The 17,955-nt window shown below is 35.7% G+C and overlaps 1 long non-coding RNA gene across 2 annotated transcripts in view; it reads left to right on the top strand.

Moving 5' to 3' along the window:
• Positions 1-2,204: 2,204 nt before the first annotated feature.
• The window catches only part of LOC128932510 (uncharacterized), a 61,019-nt gene continuing 45,268 nt past the window's right edge, over positions 2,205-17,955 (top strand). Inside the window, exons 1-2 of one of the 2 annotated variants that reach the window (XR_013519225.1) lie at positions 2,205-2,306; positions 14,223-14,314. This is a non-coding gene — a long non-coding RNA (uncharacterized LOC128932510). The remainder of the gene's footprint in view (positions 2,307-14,222; positions 14,315-17,955) is intronic. The other variant, XR_008482418.2, reaches the window with a different exon arrangement.

Below are 17,955 nucleotides of genomic sequence, written 5' to 3' on the forward strand. Positions count from 1 at the left end.
CTTGAATATTGGCCTGCCTTGCTAGGTTGGGGCAATTTTCCTGGATAATATCCTGAAGAATATTTTCCAGCTTGGATTCATTCTCTTCATCATATTCAGGTACACCTATCGAAGGTAGATTAGGTCTCTTTACATAGTCCCACGTTTCTTGGAGACTTTGTTCATTCCTTTTCACACTTTTTTCTCTAATCTTGCCTTATCGTTTTATTTCATTGAGTTGATCTTCAACCTCTGATATCCTTTCTTTGCTTGGTCAATTCAGCTGTTCAGACTTGTGCATGCTTCGCAAAGTTCTCATGATGTGTTTTTTAGCTCCATCAATTCACTCATATTCCTCTCTAAGTTGTCCATTCTTGTTATCATTTCCTCAAATCTTTTTTCAAGGTTCTTAGTTTCTTTGCATTGAGTTAGAACGTGTTCTTTTAGCTCACGGAAGTTTCTCATTACCCACCTTCTTAAGTCTAATTTCGTCATTTCATCACACTCATTCTCCATCCAGCTTTGCTCCCTTGCTGGTGAGGGGTTGTGGTCCCTTGTAGGAGATGAGGTGTTCTGGTTTCGGGTGTTTTCCTCCTTTTTGCACTGGTTTCTTCCCATCTTTGTGGATTTATCCACCTGTCGTCTGAGTAGTTGCTGACTTTTTGATTGGGTCTCTGAGTGGAGGTCATTATTTTAAGTGTAATAAGCCAGGCATAGAAAGACAAACCTCAAGTTGTGACTTATTTTTGGAAGCTGAACATTAAAACAATTGTACTCATGGAGATACAGAGTAGAAGGATGTTTACCAAAGGCTGGGAAGCGTAGTGAGAAAGGGAAGTTGGGATGAAGTGGGAATGCTTTATCAGTATAAAGAACTAGTTAGAAAGAATCAGTAGGACCTAATATTTACTAGCACAGCAGGGTGACCTCAGTAAAAAACAATTTAATTAAACTTTAAAAAATACTGAAAGTGTATAATTGGATTGCTCATAACACAAAGAATAAATGCTTGTGATGACAGACACCCCATTTACCCTGGTATGATTATTATACAGTGCATGACTGTATCAAAATAGCTCATGTAACCCATAAATACATACACCTATTGTGTTTCCACAAAAATTAAAAAAAAATATATTTGAATGAGGGTCTCATGGATACACAGTTAATGCTCTTTCCCTAATCCATGGTGCTAACCTGTATGTTGTCTGTTATTTGGCCTCCAATAATATTATCATTCAATAATATTGTCATTCTGTAATGATAAAGCATACACAAGAGAAAGGAAAATGTTATATTTTCCTCCAGAATTTATTTTCAATTTACTCTAAATGACATCTTTGATATACACCAATTTTTTTTTTTTTTTTGAGATGGAGTCTCACTCTGTCACCAGGCAGATCACCAGTGGAGCGATCACAGCTCACTGCAACCTCTGCCTCCTGGGTTCAAGCTTCAAGTGATTCTTCTGGCTCAGCCTCTGAGTAGCTGGGACTACAGGTGCACACCACCATGCCCAGCAAATTTTTGTAATTTTAGTAGAGATGAGTTTTCACCATGTTGGCCAGGTTGGTCTTGATCTCTTGATCTCATAATCCACCTGCCTTGGCCTCCCAATGTGCTCGGATTACAGGTGTGAGCCACCGTGTCCAGCTGGTATACACCATTTTAATATCATTTATCACCTGTTGACATTTATTGAGTCTCTACTGGGTACATTCTTCCATCCTATGCTTAAATAACTTCTCCACACTTCAGTGGTGATGGACTATGTGTAAGTTTGGAGTCTAGACAAGGCAAACTATGGAATTGTAGCCAAATTCTCCAAGAAATAGCTAAAAACAATTTCATTCCCTTTTTTCATGTTGCTTCAATTTTGGACTTTTCTTTATCAATGGCAAATCACTTCAGTCTTTTCCTCGGAAATTTACCTCACACTTTTTTATTATTTCAATGCAATGTGACATATACTTCTGTCAAACTGCAGAAACTCATCTGCCGCTATTGGATTCCAAGATGTCAAGATGATATGATTTGACTCTGTGTCTCCACCCAAATCTCACCTTGAATTGTAATCCCCATAATAATCCCCATATATCAAGGGTGAGATAGATGGAGGTAATTGAATCACAAGGGCTGTTTGTTTCGCCATGCTGTTCTTATGATAATGAGAAAGTCTCATGATATCTAATGGTTTTTATAAGTGTCTGGCATTTCCCATGCTTGCACTCACTCCATTCTGCTGCCCTGTGAAGAAGGTGCCTGCTTCCTCTTTGCCTTCTGCCATGATTGTAAGTTTCCTGAGGCTTCCACAGCAATGTAAAACCGTGAGTCGATTAAACCTCTTTCCTTTAAAAATTACCCAATTTTGGGTATTTTTTTCATAAGAGTGTGAGAACAGACTAATACACCAGATAAATAAAAATCAAACAAGACTTCAAATCTTCAAGTCCACTTTTCAGAAACAATCATATGACTTCCCTCAATATTTAGCCAAGAAGTCAAATTCATTTATAAGTAATTGGTATGTTCTAGATTAGAGATGTTGCTGGCTAAAAGTAAGTTTGAGCCCCAGAAATAGAGAGTCATTGAAAAGTTGAAAATATATTTGGAAAATGAGTTAAAGGAATTTGCCTAAAAAATAAATGATTAACCAATAAGGAGTTACAAAAGAATAATCAGGGACAAACATGAAGGTTTCCTCTATGGGATCTAGGTGAATGTTTTTAACATCAACTGAGTTAACAAATAACAAGAAGTAGGGCAATCTGATGTTTTTGCTTGAATGAATTAAAACTGAATTGTTTATTAGACACACAAATGAAAATGTTTATTATCCCATTGATGTATTAATGTCATGCTCTCTGGAGTGGTCAAGCTTAGAAATACAAATTTAAGAATAACTTGTGATTAGAAAAATAAATATTTTATACACATGTATGTCTTATGAAGATAGTATGTATTTTATTTTTAGTATTTTATACACATGTATGTTTTATAAAAATTCAAATAAATAAATATATTTTAATTAAAATTATTTGAATAATTTATAAATAAATACAGTTGGATACTACTACCTTATGAGGTCTAATTAGTCTAAATGCCCTTTGGAGATTAAGTCTGTATTCACAGCACTTTTTGTAGTTAAATTTTTTTTTAAAGCCTTTTTTTCCCCATTGGTTTGCCTACCTGGATACTTTGAACTGCTTACCTGTCAAGTAAACAACAGGAACCTTGATAAAACATACTTTTAAAAAACATTTCTGGGTCTCAGGAAGGGATTTTGCTAATTTCTATGCTAAAAAAAATTCTTGAACTGAAACCTAAGTGGGAAAGGGTGATCATTAAATCTAAAGCTGAAGTTGTCTTCAGGGCAAATAATGACACCATTCCAGAGACGAGCAAATTGAGGTACAATACTTCCATTGAGCATTTTCACCAGGATTCTTAAAGGGACTCACCAGTGCTTATCTTCCCAACAAATTCAAATTCTGACATAAACATACAAATTTCCTATCTGAGTGTCTGCATACATTTTTAAAAACCCCAAAGATTATGCAGATTATGATCAAACATATATAGACTCACAAACAACCTTTAGCAAATATATAAGAAAGCAAACCAGGACTAAGAGTTAGCAGATGTAACAAACCACATTTAGGCCTTGGGTCCACCAGGTATTAAAGTTATCAATAGCAGAATATGACCCATGCAGAAAATAGTTTAAGAGTTTAAGATATTTGGGCCGGGCGCAGTGTCTCAGGCCTGTAATCCCAGCACTTTGGGAGGCCGAGGCAGGTGGATCACGAGGTCAAGAGATCGAGACCATCCTGGTCAACATGGTGAAACCTTGTCTCTACTAAAAATACAAAAAAATTAGCTGGGCATGGTGGCGTGTGCCTGTAATCCCAGCTACTCAGGAGGCTGAGGCAGGAGAATTGCCTGAACCCGGGAGGCGGAGGTTGCAGTGAGCCGAGATCGCGCCATTGCACTCCAGCCTGGGTAACAAAAGCAAAACTCTGCCTCAAAATAAATAAATAAATAAAATAAAATAAAATAAAAAGTTTAAGATATTTAAAAGAGTGTCACTGAGTTCATAAATCAAAGACTATCAAAATTATTAAATAAAATAAATCACTAGTTTAAGCTCTTTATACAAATTAAACAGTAAGCTCTTATGATTTAAAATGTGAGCTCTACCAAAGCTTCAGGAACACATGATTTTTATCACACAAAAATTATTTAGATATTAAGAAAATAAGAAACATTCTCCAACTCATTCTACATAGATAACATAAAATTATCAGAGGAAAAGATGAGGAAAGAAGAAAACAGAAGACAATCATCCTCATGAACTTAGAAAAACTATAAAAAGTTAACAAAACAAATCCTTCTGTGTAAACAATACATGATGAGAAATTAGACTTTATGTTGAGATTTTAAGGATGGATTAACATTAGAAGAAAATTATTTACCACAATTAAAAATTCATGTAGAAAATATTTAAGATGCAGAAAATCATCTGAAAAGTTTAAGATTATTCATGACTCCTTAGTAAATCAGAAGTATGAAAGGACTTTCTTTTAACCTTGTTAAGTGTATTCATCCCAAACCTACAGCAATTATTATTTTTAGTGGAACATGTTAGAGGTATTTATCTTCAATGTCTTGGCCTGGGCAGTAAAAGAAGAAAAAGTAATTGGAACGTATAAGAAATTGAAGGGAAAATAAATTTGTTATTACACACCAATAATATAACTGACTACATAAAAAACGCGAAGACTTTATAGGCAAGTTATTAGAATTAATGAGGTTAGCAAGAAGGCCAATAAAAATATATATATTTTTTTTTAAGATGGAGTTTCGCTATTGTTACCCAGACTGGAGTGCAATGGCGCGATCTCGGCTCACTGCAACCTCCGCCTTCTGGGTTCAAGCAATTCTCCTGCCTCAGCCTTTCGAGTAGCTGGGACTACAGGCATGCACCACCATGCCCAGCTAATTTTTGTATTTTTAGTAGAGACGGGGTTTCACCTTTTTGATCAGGATGGTCTGGATCTCTTGACCTTGTGATCCACCCGCCTCGGCCTCCCAAAGTGCTGGGATTATAGGCATGAGCCACCGCTCCCGGCCTAAATTTTTATATATAAACAAGAAAAAGATAATTTAAGTAAAGGAAATATATAAAAACATTAGCAATACGAATTAATGAATTGTATTGTAAACAAAGACAACTAACTGAACTGGACATGCCGAACAGTGATTTTGGGGAAAAATACAAAGATAAAATGGTATTAGGTGCATGGTTCCCTCTGTGCTCACCATACTATGGGACAATGCCCTTCGAACTTCAGATTCCCCAGAGAATTCCTAATTTGTGAGCTATGAGAAATAGGAAATGCACCTCAAGTATTTCATGATTAGGAAAGTACCTGTTCCTCTCTTGCCTTGATCAGTAGCCAGCATACAACTGAGGTATCTCAGTTGGCTCCAGCTGTATTCTCCCAGCTCAGCAATCATAGTTAGCGAATCACCTTGTATAATTAGGAGTCAATGGTATAAAACTTAATGGGTAATTGTGACTGATTAGTGTAAGCTCGTGGTGCTCAAACTTGAGCATTCATCAGAATCACCTGTAGGGTATGTTAAATCCAGATTTCTGAGTTAACCTCAGTTTTCAATTTACTGGATCTATGGTCAGGCCTGAGAATTTGTATTCCCTAAAAAATTTCCAGACAATGTTGAATTTGCTTGTCCTAGGAACACACTTTAAAATCCAATGCCTTAAACATTTGGCCATGGACAATTTCAGTGTAACTTTGCAGAAGGGCCACATGTTTCTGAAGTAGAAGAGTAAGGTAGGGAGAGGATACACACATACACACAAAAACAGATTATTATAAAATCATGAAAATACTGGTGAAGATATAGAAAAATTGAGTAATTATAGTGATTCTAGATCAAGACTCGTGGTTATATAAAAGTTTAATAAAGAGGCAGCTTTGCAAATGATTAAAAAATAGGCTTAGTGTCTAATAAATAGCGCAAGGACCAAGACAAGAAGTAAAAAGAAAATGAATGTCTATGTTATATCATACAGAAAACAGATAGAGGTGAAAGCTAAAGATTTAATGTAAATATAAAGAACATTGTGGTGAATTCATGGTTGGGCAACATTTCTTAAACCTAAAAATATTAATCATAAATGAAGATATTGTTATATTTGAATATATTATAATTTTAAAAATCCCAAATTATCAAAATACTGCATTAGAAAAGCAAAAAGATAAGTCAGAAAGTGGGAAGAGATAATCTAAGCTATGCATTTTTATTAAAGTAAAATACAAATAAGTCCTATAAATCAACTAAAAATAATAAAATATCCAGTCCTGTAGCCTCATCCATAATAGGATCTGAATTTGATTTAATATTACATGTAATTTTGGACTTTAAATTTATGTGATGACTAAATTCAGATTTAGATAATCAGATTTTTGTTTTTACTTTGGGCTGATGCTGTAATGAGAAGAGAATTTTAGAAATCTTGGCAGGAGATAAATATATTAAATGTATTTTGCATTTGGGAAGGATGTGGAGGGGATCAGAGAGTAGACTGTGGAAGGAAGAGTTTTACAAAGACCCTCAAGTTTTCCCTAAATTGGTGTACATGCTTTCACAGTTAGCCTCTCTTAATGGGTGAATGAGACCTGTGCATGTGTGATAGGATTGTCACCCCCATCCCTGGAGTTTTTAACACCTTGAATAGGTTGTGTTACAGGGCACATGTGCTGAAACAGTCATTCCCATGATTACATTACATTATTTAAAACTGAGCCTTAGCAACTGGAGTAAGATTTGCATGCTAGTTTTAAAGAGAAATTAGACAATGGAATAAGATAGAAAAAATAAAGTGGGGCTAAAAGACTGAAAACATAACTAGAAGTAATACCATCTTAATTTGTAGATGATATTATGAAATAACTGAAAGAACCTGGAGAATCAGTAATAAAAGTGACTTAAAAAATGAAGACTTTCAGTAAGGTAGGAGAATATAAAATTTATACACAGAAATCAATAACTTTTACATATCCAAAGAATAACTAGTTGGAAGACATAATGTTGAATTAAACTGCATTTTCAATAATAGCAAGAAAAAGGCACTTAGGAATAAGCTTAATTAAAAAATGCCTATCACCTGTGTACAAAACCATCAAAACGCTCCTGAAAGACAAGTAAACATGAACTAATAAAAACTTATTGGACAATATGACTCAATATCATAAAGATGTCAGTCCTCTTAGGGTAAATAAAATAAATAATTAAATCACAATAAACACTCCAACTTTTTAAATGAAGCTATACAAGTTGATACTAAGATTCATATGAAAAGTGTACATGGCAAAAGACAGGAGAACACTGAAAAAGAAACTACAAGCAAGAACTAGCCTGAATAACATCCTATAAATCTTCCAGAAAACATACTATAAAGCTCTACTAATTAAATTAGTACAGCACTGGGCCATGACTGAATAGACTAGTTGAACAGGATTAGGATTAGGTTTTCAGGAGCAAGCAAACACTCAGAGATTTCATCACCACCAGGCCTGCTTTACAAGAGCTTCTGAAAGAAGCATTACACACAGAAAGAAACAACCAGTGTTAGTCCTCCCAAAAACTTACCAAAAGGTAAAGAGTATCTCCATAATAAAGATTCTATATCAGCTAATGGGCAAACTAGCCAGATAGCATTAAATGACAATATTAAACTCACAAATATCAATATTAATCCTAAATTTAAATGGATAAAATGCCCCAATCAAAGACACAGACAGGCAAATTGAATGAAAAGTCAAAACCCAGCAGTACACTGTGATCCATCTTATAAACAGCAGATCCATCTTATAAGCAAGGCCACACAAAGACTCAAAACAAAGGATTGGAGGAAGACTCACCAATCAAATGGAGAGCAAAAAAAAAAAAAAAAAAAAAAACCCAAAACAAAAAAACAAACAAACAAACAAAAAACAGGAGTTGTAGTTTTATCTCTGACAAAATAGACTTTAATAGTAACAAAGACTAAAAAAACCAAAGAAGGACATTACGTAATGGTAAAAGGATCAATGCAACAACAGGAGTCAATGATTATAAACATATATTCACCCAATATAGGAGCACCCAGATATATAAGACAGGTTCTTAATGACTTATAAAGAGAGTTAGACTCCCACACAATAATAGTGGGAGACTTTGACACCACATTGTTAATATTCAATGGATCAACGAGATAGAAAATTAACAGGGACATCTATGATTTGAACGTAGACCTGGAACAAGTAAACTCAGTGAATATTTATAGAATTCTTCACCCCAGGTCCACAGAGCATACATTTTTCTCAGTATCACATTACACCTATTTTGAAAGTGACCACGTAATTGGAAGTAAATCACTATTCAGCATTTGCATTGCATTTCACAGACTTAAATGAAATATTGGTTGGCTGTTTTTTTGTTATTTTCTTCCCTTATTCCTTCCTGTCTTCGTCGTTAAACACAATTATTGGCATAAAAGAGGTCTTTAATACCTATTCTTGATTGCATTCCAGCCTGGGCAATAGAGCAAGACTACTGTTCTCTCTCCCCCTTTCTCTTTCTCTTTCTTTCTTTCAAAAAAAAAAAAAAGAATTTATTCTGCAAAAAAAAAAAAAATTGCCTAACTGAAGGCTACAGGCTTGTTTCACATGACATTTCTCCAAGCTAAAGTGGAATCTATTACTTTCCCTGCTTTCTTCTTTAGCACAGGAGGGAATTTTTGGGAAAGTGGCACTGATTGCATTGCCTGGTTTGAGACTACCTACCCCTAAGAATGTTAAGGCATTTCCTTTGCCATTATATAGCCATACTTGTTTTTGGGCAGGTACACAGTAAGGGTTAGAACCTTTATAACTTACACACAGTCGGAGGACAGTGGAATGATATATAGTTTTATCTAGTCCAATGTGTGCCATTATTGAGGGACTCCACTGGGGCTAAATCTATCCCTCCTAGCCAAGCAGTCATGTTATTATAGGCTGGGAAGGAGGTGTCTGCCCAGGTGACAGGGTGAAAGAAAGGCAGGTCTAAGATATGAGCCCAATAGAGAGTAGTAGGTATAGGTTGCAGACAAAGAGAGAGAATAAAAAGGATTAATACCCTATGGGAATTGCAATGTACAACAGAAAGCATAGAAAGAAACAAATTATCTGGAGTAAATGGTGTCTGTGTCCAAAGTAGGATTCATTCAGTCTCCTGACTTGTCATTTTTAGCATGCCCCAGGTAATGTCCGGGGCATATGTAGTCCAAGGAAGCTGCATTATCTGGGGTTGTGGATTCTGCAGAATCTTTCCTAGTCTGGCTCAAGTTTTTTCTTCTCATCCTTTGGTGAGGAAATCATCTCCAGGATGGTGCTGGTGTACTGGAAGTTCTAGGGGTGGTGCCTGTGCTAGGAGACCTTTTATAATCTTTGTTAAAGAGCATGTAAGTGCTTGAAGAAAAACCTGTGGTGCTTTATTTTAAAGCCTAATTTACAGAGAAATTGAATGATGCTTCTTTAACTTTAGGCATATGTTTACACACAGTATTTATTTTATAATTAACATTTTATAACTTACTTAGACCTTCAAACAAGATCATACATTTCTTGCATAAATTCCTTCCTATAATGTTTTTCATGACTTTTACAATCTTCAACATGCCTTAACTTTCTTTTTCTCCTTACCTTTCTTTCTTTACCTCTCCTTGTCTCTTTGCCTTCCTGCCTCTTTCTTTCTCTCTCTCCCCGCCTTCTTTTTACAGTATCTCTTTCCTTAGTCTTAATTCCAGTGTCTATCCCTGATCTCTGTCTCTTCTTGTCTCTCTCTTACTCATTATTTCCTTCTATTTATCTCTCCAATCTTTCTGTTTCTGTCTTGAGAGGTTTTAGCAAAGTACTTTTCTGCAGCTGATTAAAACTTGTCCTCTTAATCTAGAAAATTAAGGGTAAACATCGCTTTTGCTAATAGTATTGCAGGAACTTTACTCACGCTCTCCCTTTTTTGTTTTCTGAGCATATTGTAAATATATATCCAAGACATATCCAGGAGAGAGCATTTGCACTTTTTCAGATGCTATGAGTAAACCTCTTAACTGTGTATTCTTTATGACAGATTTATATAGATTTTTAAAGTACTGGCTCTGCTGGGGCTGCCAGTAAAACATCATCCATAAAATCAATAATCTGGCAATTGGGAAATTAGTGTCTACTGGGGAGTAAAGCTTGATCTACACAATACTGACACATAGTAGGACTGTTTAGCATTCCTTGAGGCAGCACTTTATAATGAAATCGACGAACTGGTCCTTCATTATTAATAGCTGGCAATGTAAACTCAAATTTTCCACTGGTTCTTAGCAGAACTGAAATAGTATAAAAACAATCTTTTAAGTCAATAATGATGATAGGCCAATCTTGAGAAGTCCCACAGTAGAGGGAAGCCCCAGTTGCAGAGATCCCAATAGCCTGCAATTTAGCATTTACAGCACATAAGTCACGCAAAACTCCCCATTTCCTAGACATTTTGGGAATGATAAAAATTGGTGAATTCCAAGAGCTATTAGATAATTTGACATGCCCAGCCTTTAATTACTCTTTAATTCATAAGCCCTTTGTAATTTCTCTCCCTTCAGAGGTTACTGTTTTACTTCAGTAGGATTTTGAGAGTGCTATATCAGGGGTAGGGTTGAAATATCAACAGAGGCCACTATCAGAAAAGATCTTACAAATTCTTATATTTTACTTAAATCTTAGCAGAGAGAACTATAATCTGATATGCTGCTTCTATACAAGGAACATACAAAATTTTGCCATGGGTCACTTGCAGAGCCAGAGAGCAGCTGGGTGAGTTTTTGCTTCTGCCACTCTTCTCCCCCCACCCCTGCCATGCCCTGCCACCAGGCAGCTGCTGCTGGCTGGGCAGATCTTCCCACACAGACCTCTTGCCCCTCCCTAGCAGGCTAGCTCCAGCACTCTGGGCCTGGCTCCCTGTTGCCTTCACTACTGTGCAAGTCAAGTTCCCAGAAGCATTTGCTAGCTCTGGGTTTGCAAGCTTTCTTGCTGTCAAGCTTTTCCTTCCACCCACCGATCGTTTGGCCACGTGGCTTCAGGCTCTAATGCTTTTCCTTATCTTTTTATGTACCTGATTGCCTGTTAAGCTTGCACTACTGGACAGGCTAAGAGATCCCCTTCTAATACTACTTGCTTAAGATAAGGTCCCGTAGCTGATGTATGCTTCTTGTCTTTTTTTTTCCTGCTTATTGGAGGAGAGGGTTCAGGCAAAACCTCTGTTTCCTCTTTGTTATTTTGGCCCAGTGATAGCAGGGCTGAAGGAAAAGGAGGCAATAAGGCAGGTGATGTTTCCTCCTCCTTCCCCTTTCTAGGCTCTTCTGTGTATAATGGGACTAAATCTCTCTTTATGAAGGCCATAGTGTCAAATATGATGCTGGGACCCATTGCCCTTGTGCATGGGTTTTTGCTTGAGGGTTCTTCCCACTTGTTCCCAGAGCCCTATGTCTAGTGTGCCTTCTGGGAAACATGGATTATGTGAAGCAACAATTTGTGTTAAATTTTTTAATTGAGCCTGTGAAATTGAGGCTTCAGTAGCCTTAAGCAGCTGTTTCAATATTTTTATATACTGTTTCTGTTGAGCTGATAACTGTTGTCCCATGAAGAAACCTCAGACTGTACAATTGCCCCCAAACTTGGTAATCCCAAGCAGGTACCAATGACTTAATGACTCACTGTTTTACTGACTTGACTGTGGGGTCCTTTGTTTTTGGGGTTCTGCCATGCTCCCTTCACACTGGAGTCACACTGGGGTCCCCACCTGTGGGGATCTGTCCTACAGACCCTGACTCAATGACAGATGAATAAATTCACTCAAACACAGAATCAATGGAAGAGTGGACTGCAGTGTCCAGGCTACTCACCCAAAGGAGTTAACAGCAGCTGGTCCTGACTTCCTGGCCTTCCCAGCCTTTATTTAGCACACATTAAATGACAAAAGCTTTGAGTTAACACCACTAGAGGATAAAGATTAAAGGCCAGGTTTCGAAGTCTAAAGCAAATACCATTTATGAGTAATAAACTTCTGCCAACCCCCAAGTAGGAGGCAGTTTTAAGCACCTGCAGTAGAACAAAGGTTAGCCTTGAGACCACATGAGTAAACAAGTTAGTTAGATAAACTCCCCACATTCCTTAGTTTCTACTCTAATTTATTTAACTAAGGAGACAAGGCTGCCTTCCGCCAAGTAGTATATTAAAAACCCTCAGGCTTTCCAAAAGTGTTTGTGTGTATTCTCGATAACTAAAATTTCTCCCACCAGCCTGATTGAACCCCCACATTGGGTTTACATGGACATAAAGATGGCAATAATAGACCATAGAGAATACTAGAGAGGGGAGGAAAAAAAATGAGGTAGGGGGCTAAAAAACTATCTATTGAGTACTATGCTCACTACTTGGGTGATGGGATCATATATGCACCCCAAACTTCAGTGTAATTCAATATACTGTGTAACACACCTATGTATGTACACCTGAATCTAAAATAAAAGTTAAAATTACAAAATAAAAAGAAAAATGGGCAAATGGTTACAATTCAAAAAAGTAAAAATGATTTCTCATAAACATATAACAGAATGCTTACTCTCACAACTAGAAAATGGAATGGGAACACACTTTTTCTTTTTTAATTTATAAATCTGGCCAAAACTTATGACTGGATTAACAGATGCCCTCAATGCATTTTCCAGAAGCAATATTATTCCAGTAACAATAAGCACACCAAAATACCAGATCCTGGTTTCTAAATGCCATTCTTTGTTTCGAAGAACCAAGGTTGTTTTTCACAAATGGCTTGATACTGGACCAGTTTCTTCTTTTCCTGACATAGAGCCCATCATCTTGTGCCCAGCAACTTCCAGATTATCCTTTATGTCTCCTTATAGCTGATCCTCAGCCATCATATGGATTTTAACAGTTCCAAACCCCTGGGACCCTGGTGATTACAAAAATTAAGCAAGCGAAGTACAGGATAAGCCTCAAACATCTTGTGACAGAAAGTAGGATTACACTAATTTGATAATAGGCCTTGCAGAAAAGAACATGAGAATCATTTGGGATTCTTAGTGGTCGTATCTGATCCAATTCAACCATTAAAATAAGTAATTTTGTAAATGGATTATAAATCTTAGAATCAAATAAGAGTACGTAAGTTTATATTGATATAAATAAATACATACACTAACAGAAAAAAGCAAACAGTTCTCTCTAAGCGTATAATGCAAACTAATAAATGTAGAAGTAGTAATGGAATTAGAAAATCACTATTTGTAAATCTCCATAGTAATAACTATTTAAGGCAAGAATTACCAATGGCTATTAAACTAGTAGATAAAAGATTTATGAGAAGCAGGATGTTTATATAGTATCGTCTTTCCACAATATACTTACTAATTTCAAAGAGGAAGCAGTACATATAATCTGCAGACCCAATTTTAATCAACGTGATCAAAGATAACCTCAATCAAAGTGACCAAAGATAACACGACATTTAATACATACCTATTTCAGATGTGAAAATACCAAAACAAAGTAGAATCTTGAGATACATTTCAGACTTAGTGAATTAAAATTCCTTGTAATTAGGGCAAAGAAACTACATTTTTGACAAATTACTGATTTATTCAAATAAACAATAAAATGTAGACATTATTACTTCAAAAGCCAAAAACTAAAACTTGGATGGAAATATGAAACAAAACCTTACTAGATGTCTAATCTAGTTGCTTTCATGTTTTGGTAACCACATCAAAATATTTTTTAGACAAAATTGTAATTTATACACTCACTTACTTGCCTTTCAATTTAATGTCAACTACCTTTAGGCCATCAGATTTGAAAGGAGAAGACATACCCATAATCAGATCTTTTCTGTAGGGCTGAATCTTTGAACTTTAATAGGCCAAAGGCCTTTGCTTCTATCCCTTAGATCTAGGAAAATCTTTTCTAACCCTTTATAGCATTTTCATTTTTGCTTCCAAGTTAGCTGATTCTTGCCCTTTTGTCATCTATTTTTAGCCCTACAAGTAGCTCACATACTCTCAACGTTCGTTTTCTAACTTACTTCCTAGAGCCATAGGCTGAGGAAATTCTTGGTCTGTCTTCCAGATGGTTCAAGGGCCCAGGATGGAAGAAACTCTGATGTCTTCAGCATCTGGCTTACAGGGTCATCCTGGGCAGGAGTATCCAGCCAAAACTAGGTAAGAGGAAGGAGAATGTGATAGCTTGGATCTTATAAACAAAAGCTGGAGTGTAGCCACATGGCACATCCACACTTTCTATTTGTCAGAACTCAATCATGTTCTAACCCACCTCCCAGGTAATCTGTGAAACAAAGTGAAGGGTTTCCCTATTTGTCTAGTAGGGAGAAAACCTATTTTGACAATCATCTAATTGATTTGTACTTTATACACAAAGTAAATAAGATTTTATTATTTCCTTTCATCATGTATGTGTTCTCATATAACTAACATTTTCTTGAACAACATGCATGCATTAAAAAATACTCCAACAATCACTTTTTATTGTAGTAAAATACACATAACAAAAGTGATTATTTTAACCATTTTCAAATGTACATTTGAGTGACATTAAGTAAAACCACATTGCTATGCAACCATCTCCATCATCCAACTCCAGTTTCCAAACTGAAACTTTGTACCTCTTAATAACTTCTCACTCTCCACTCCCTCCAGTTCCTAGAAACCTTCATTCTATTTTATTTCTATGCATTTAACAAGATACTTTATGTAAGTGGAATCAAACTATTTTTTCCTTTGCTTCTGGCTTTCGCTTAGCATATTTTCTTCAAGGTTCATCCGTTTTGTAGCATATGTCCTTTATTTAAGGATGAATAATATGATGTTGTATATATATACATATGCAATCTGTTTATAACACATACACAAAAGCACACATACATACAAACATAGTACATTTTGCTTAGCTATCCATCAATCAATGGACATCGGATTGTTTCCACCTTTTGGCTATTGTGAATAATACTGCTACAAAAATTTGTGTACAAATTTTCAAAACAATCCAAGTCTGTCCAAGCCCCTTCTTTCAATTATTTTGGGTGCATACTCAGGGATGAAATTGCTGGATTATATAAAATTATATGTTTAATATTTTGAGAAAAAAATTATGTTTTCCACAGTGGCTGTACCTTTTTACATTCACACCAGCAATGTATAAGGATTCCAAGTTTACATTCTCACCAATGATTGTTCTATCTCTTTGTTGGTAGTAGTCGTCTTCATATGTGTCAGTGTAAACCTACTGTGGTTTTATTGTCTTTCACAAGTGATTACTCATGTTGAGTTTCTTTTCATGTGCTTACTGGACATTTGTAAATTGCCTTTGGAGAAATGTCTGCTTAAATTCATTGCCTATTTTTTTCTGTTGAGTTGTTTGAATTTTGTCATTAAGTTGCAGAAGTCATTTTTACCTTCTGGATATTAATTCCTAATAAAACATATGATTTACAAATATGTTTTACCATTAAGTGAGCTTCTCTTTCAGTGTGCTCATAGTGTATAGTACTTTAACACATACATATTTTTAAAATCTTGATGTATCAAATTTATCTATTTTTAGCTTTGTTGCCTGTGCTTTTGGTATCTGATATGGTTTGGCTTTGTTTCCCCACCCAAATCTCATATCTGTTCCAACTTACCCACCACCTTGGCGATGCCTGATGCCTTCTCTCCTGTACTGATAAATCTCAAGACTCTGGATCACCATGAATCACTGGTTCTCAGTGCATCTGCTAGCTCCAGAGTGTACTGTTCAAATTCCAGGCTTCTGTGACTTCTACTGAACTGAATTCTTAATTTAAAAAAAATCAAATTTTACCTTGTATGTTGCATTTTTAGCTATTTTTTTTTCTTTTTTCAAGCTACCTGTTTCTTTAAGAGAAAGCAAATGGTAAACAATCACTTAATTTTTAGCCTCCTTATGTGAGTATGTAAGTGTTTGGGAAAATAAAAGAGACACTAAACCAAGTGAATCCAGAAAAAGTTTCCAAACCAATAGAGGGGAAAATATATAGGAGAAAAATTTAATTTTTTTTTCAATCTGATAGATAACAGAAAGAAATAAAAAGAAGATTCCTGGCAAATAGGAAAAAGTAAATGAAATTGTTTCATCAAACCTACTATATCAGTATTCTAATTCAGAAGGTTTAAAGTAATCTATTAAATGATGTTTCAAAAATTGATTACATATTTTCAAATTCAACTTTATTCTTTTTATAAGACATTGACCCTATGTTTTACAATATCTAAAACTGTATAGTAAATACCCTTCTCTACCTTAGCATATACTAACTCTCATTGAAACTGTCATATCACCATTGTGCATAGTATTTATGTGTAAACTTTTAGGTTAGAAAAATTATTTTTAAAGAGCTTCTCTATTTGTTTCTTACTATTTATTTTTCATACTCATTCTTTTAGTTAAAAAATCTGTAAGTTCAAATTAGTGTTTTAATTCTAAAGTTTTTATTTTGGCCTTGCAATTAAATGGTTGTTTGCCTTGATGTATAATTCTAGATTGACAGTTATCTTCCCCAAGCACGTTCATTCTATTATTCCACTTTCATCTGGCATTTATTATCAGTTATAAAACATCTGCTTGTCTTCATAACAAGACACTCAGTTGCCATTTGCTGGTAATTTTTTTTTTTTTTTTTTTTGCTTTAGAACATTACATTTTTATGTTCTTCATTTTTATTACTATATATTTACTGTAGATTTATTTGAATTTATCCTTTTTAATATTTAATGTCTTTTGAATCTAAAAATCATGATTCTTATAAATTTTTTTTTTTTTTAATTTTTTATTGGATTATAGGTTTTGGGGTACATGAGCAGAGCATGCAAGACAGTTGCGTAGGTACACACATGGCAGTGTGCTTTGCTTTTCTTCTCCCCTTCACCCACATTTGGCATTTCTCCCCAGGCTATCCCTCCCCACCTCCCCCTCCCACTGGCCCTCCCCTTTCCCCCCAATAGACCCCAGTGTTTAGTACTCCCCTTTCTGTGTCCATGTGTTCTCATTTTTCATCACCCACCTATGAGTGAGAATATGCGGTGTTTCATTTTCTGTTCTTGTGTCAGTTTGCTGAGGATGATGTTTTCCAGATTCATCCATGTCCCTACAAACGACACGAACTCATCATTTCTGATTGCTGCATAATATTCCATGGTGTATATGTGCCACATTTTTCCAATCCAGTCTATTATCAATGGGCATTTGGGTTGATTCCAGGTCTTTGCTATTGTAAACAGTGCTGCAATGAACATTCGTGTACATGTGTCCTTATAGTAGAACGATTTATAGTCTTTTGGATATATACCCAGTAATGGGATTGCTGGGTCAAATGGAATTTCTATTTCTAAGGCCTTGAGGAATCGCCACACTGTCTTCCACAATGGTTGAACTAATTTACACTCCCACCAACAGTGTAAAAGTGTTCCTTTTTCTCCACATCCTCTCCAGCATCTGTTGTCTCCAGATTTTTTAATGATCGCCATTCTAACTGGCGTGAGATGGTATCTCAATGTGGTTTTGATTTGCATCTCTCTGATGACCAGTGACGATGAGCATTTTTTCATATGATTGTTGGCCTCATATATGTCTTCTTTCGTAAAGTATCTGTTCATATCCTTTGCCCACTTTTGAATGGGCTTGTTTGTTTTTTTCCTGTAAATCTGCTTGAGTTGTTTGTAAATTCTGGATATCAGCCCTTTGTCAGATGGGTAGACTGCGAAAATTTTTTCCCATTCTGTTGGTTACCGATCCACTCTAGTGACTGTTTCTTTTGCCGTGCAGAAGC

Source organism: Callithrix jacchus, chromosome 6 (assembly GCF_049354715.1).
Source record: "Callithrix jacchus isolate 240 chromosome 6, calJac240_pri, whole genome shotgun sequence".
NCBI lineage: Eukaryota > Metazoa > Chordata > Mammalia > Primates > Cebidae > Callithrix > Callithrix jacchus.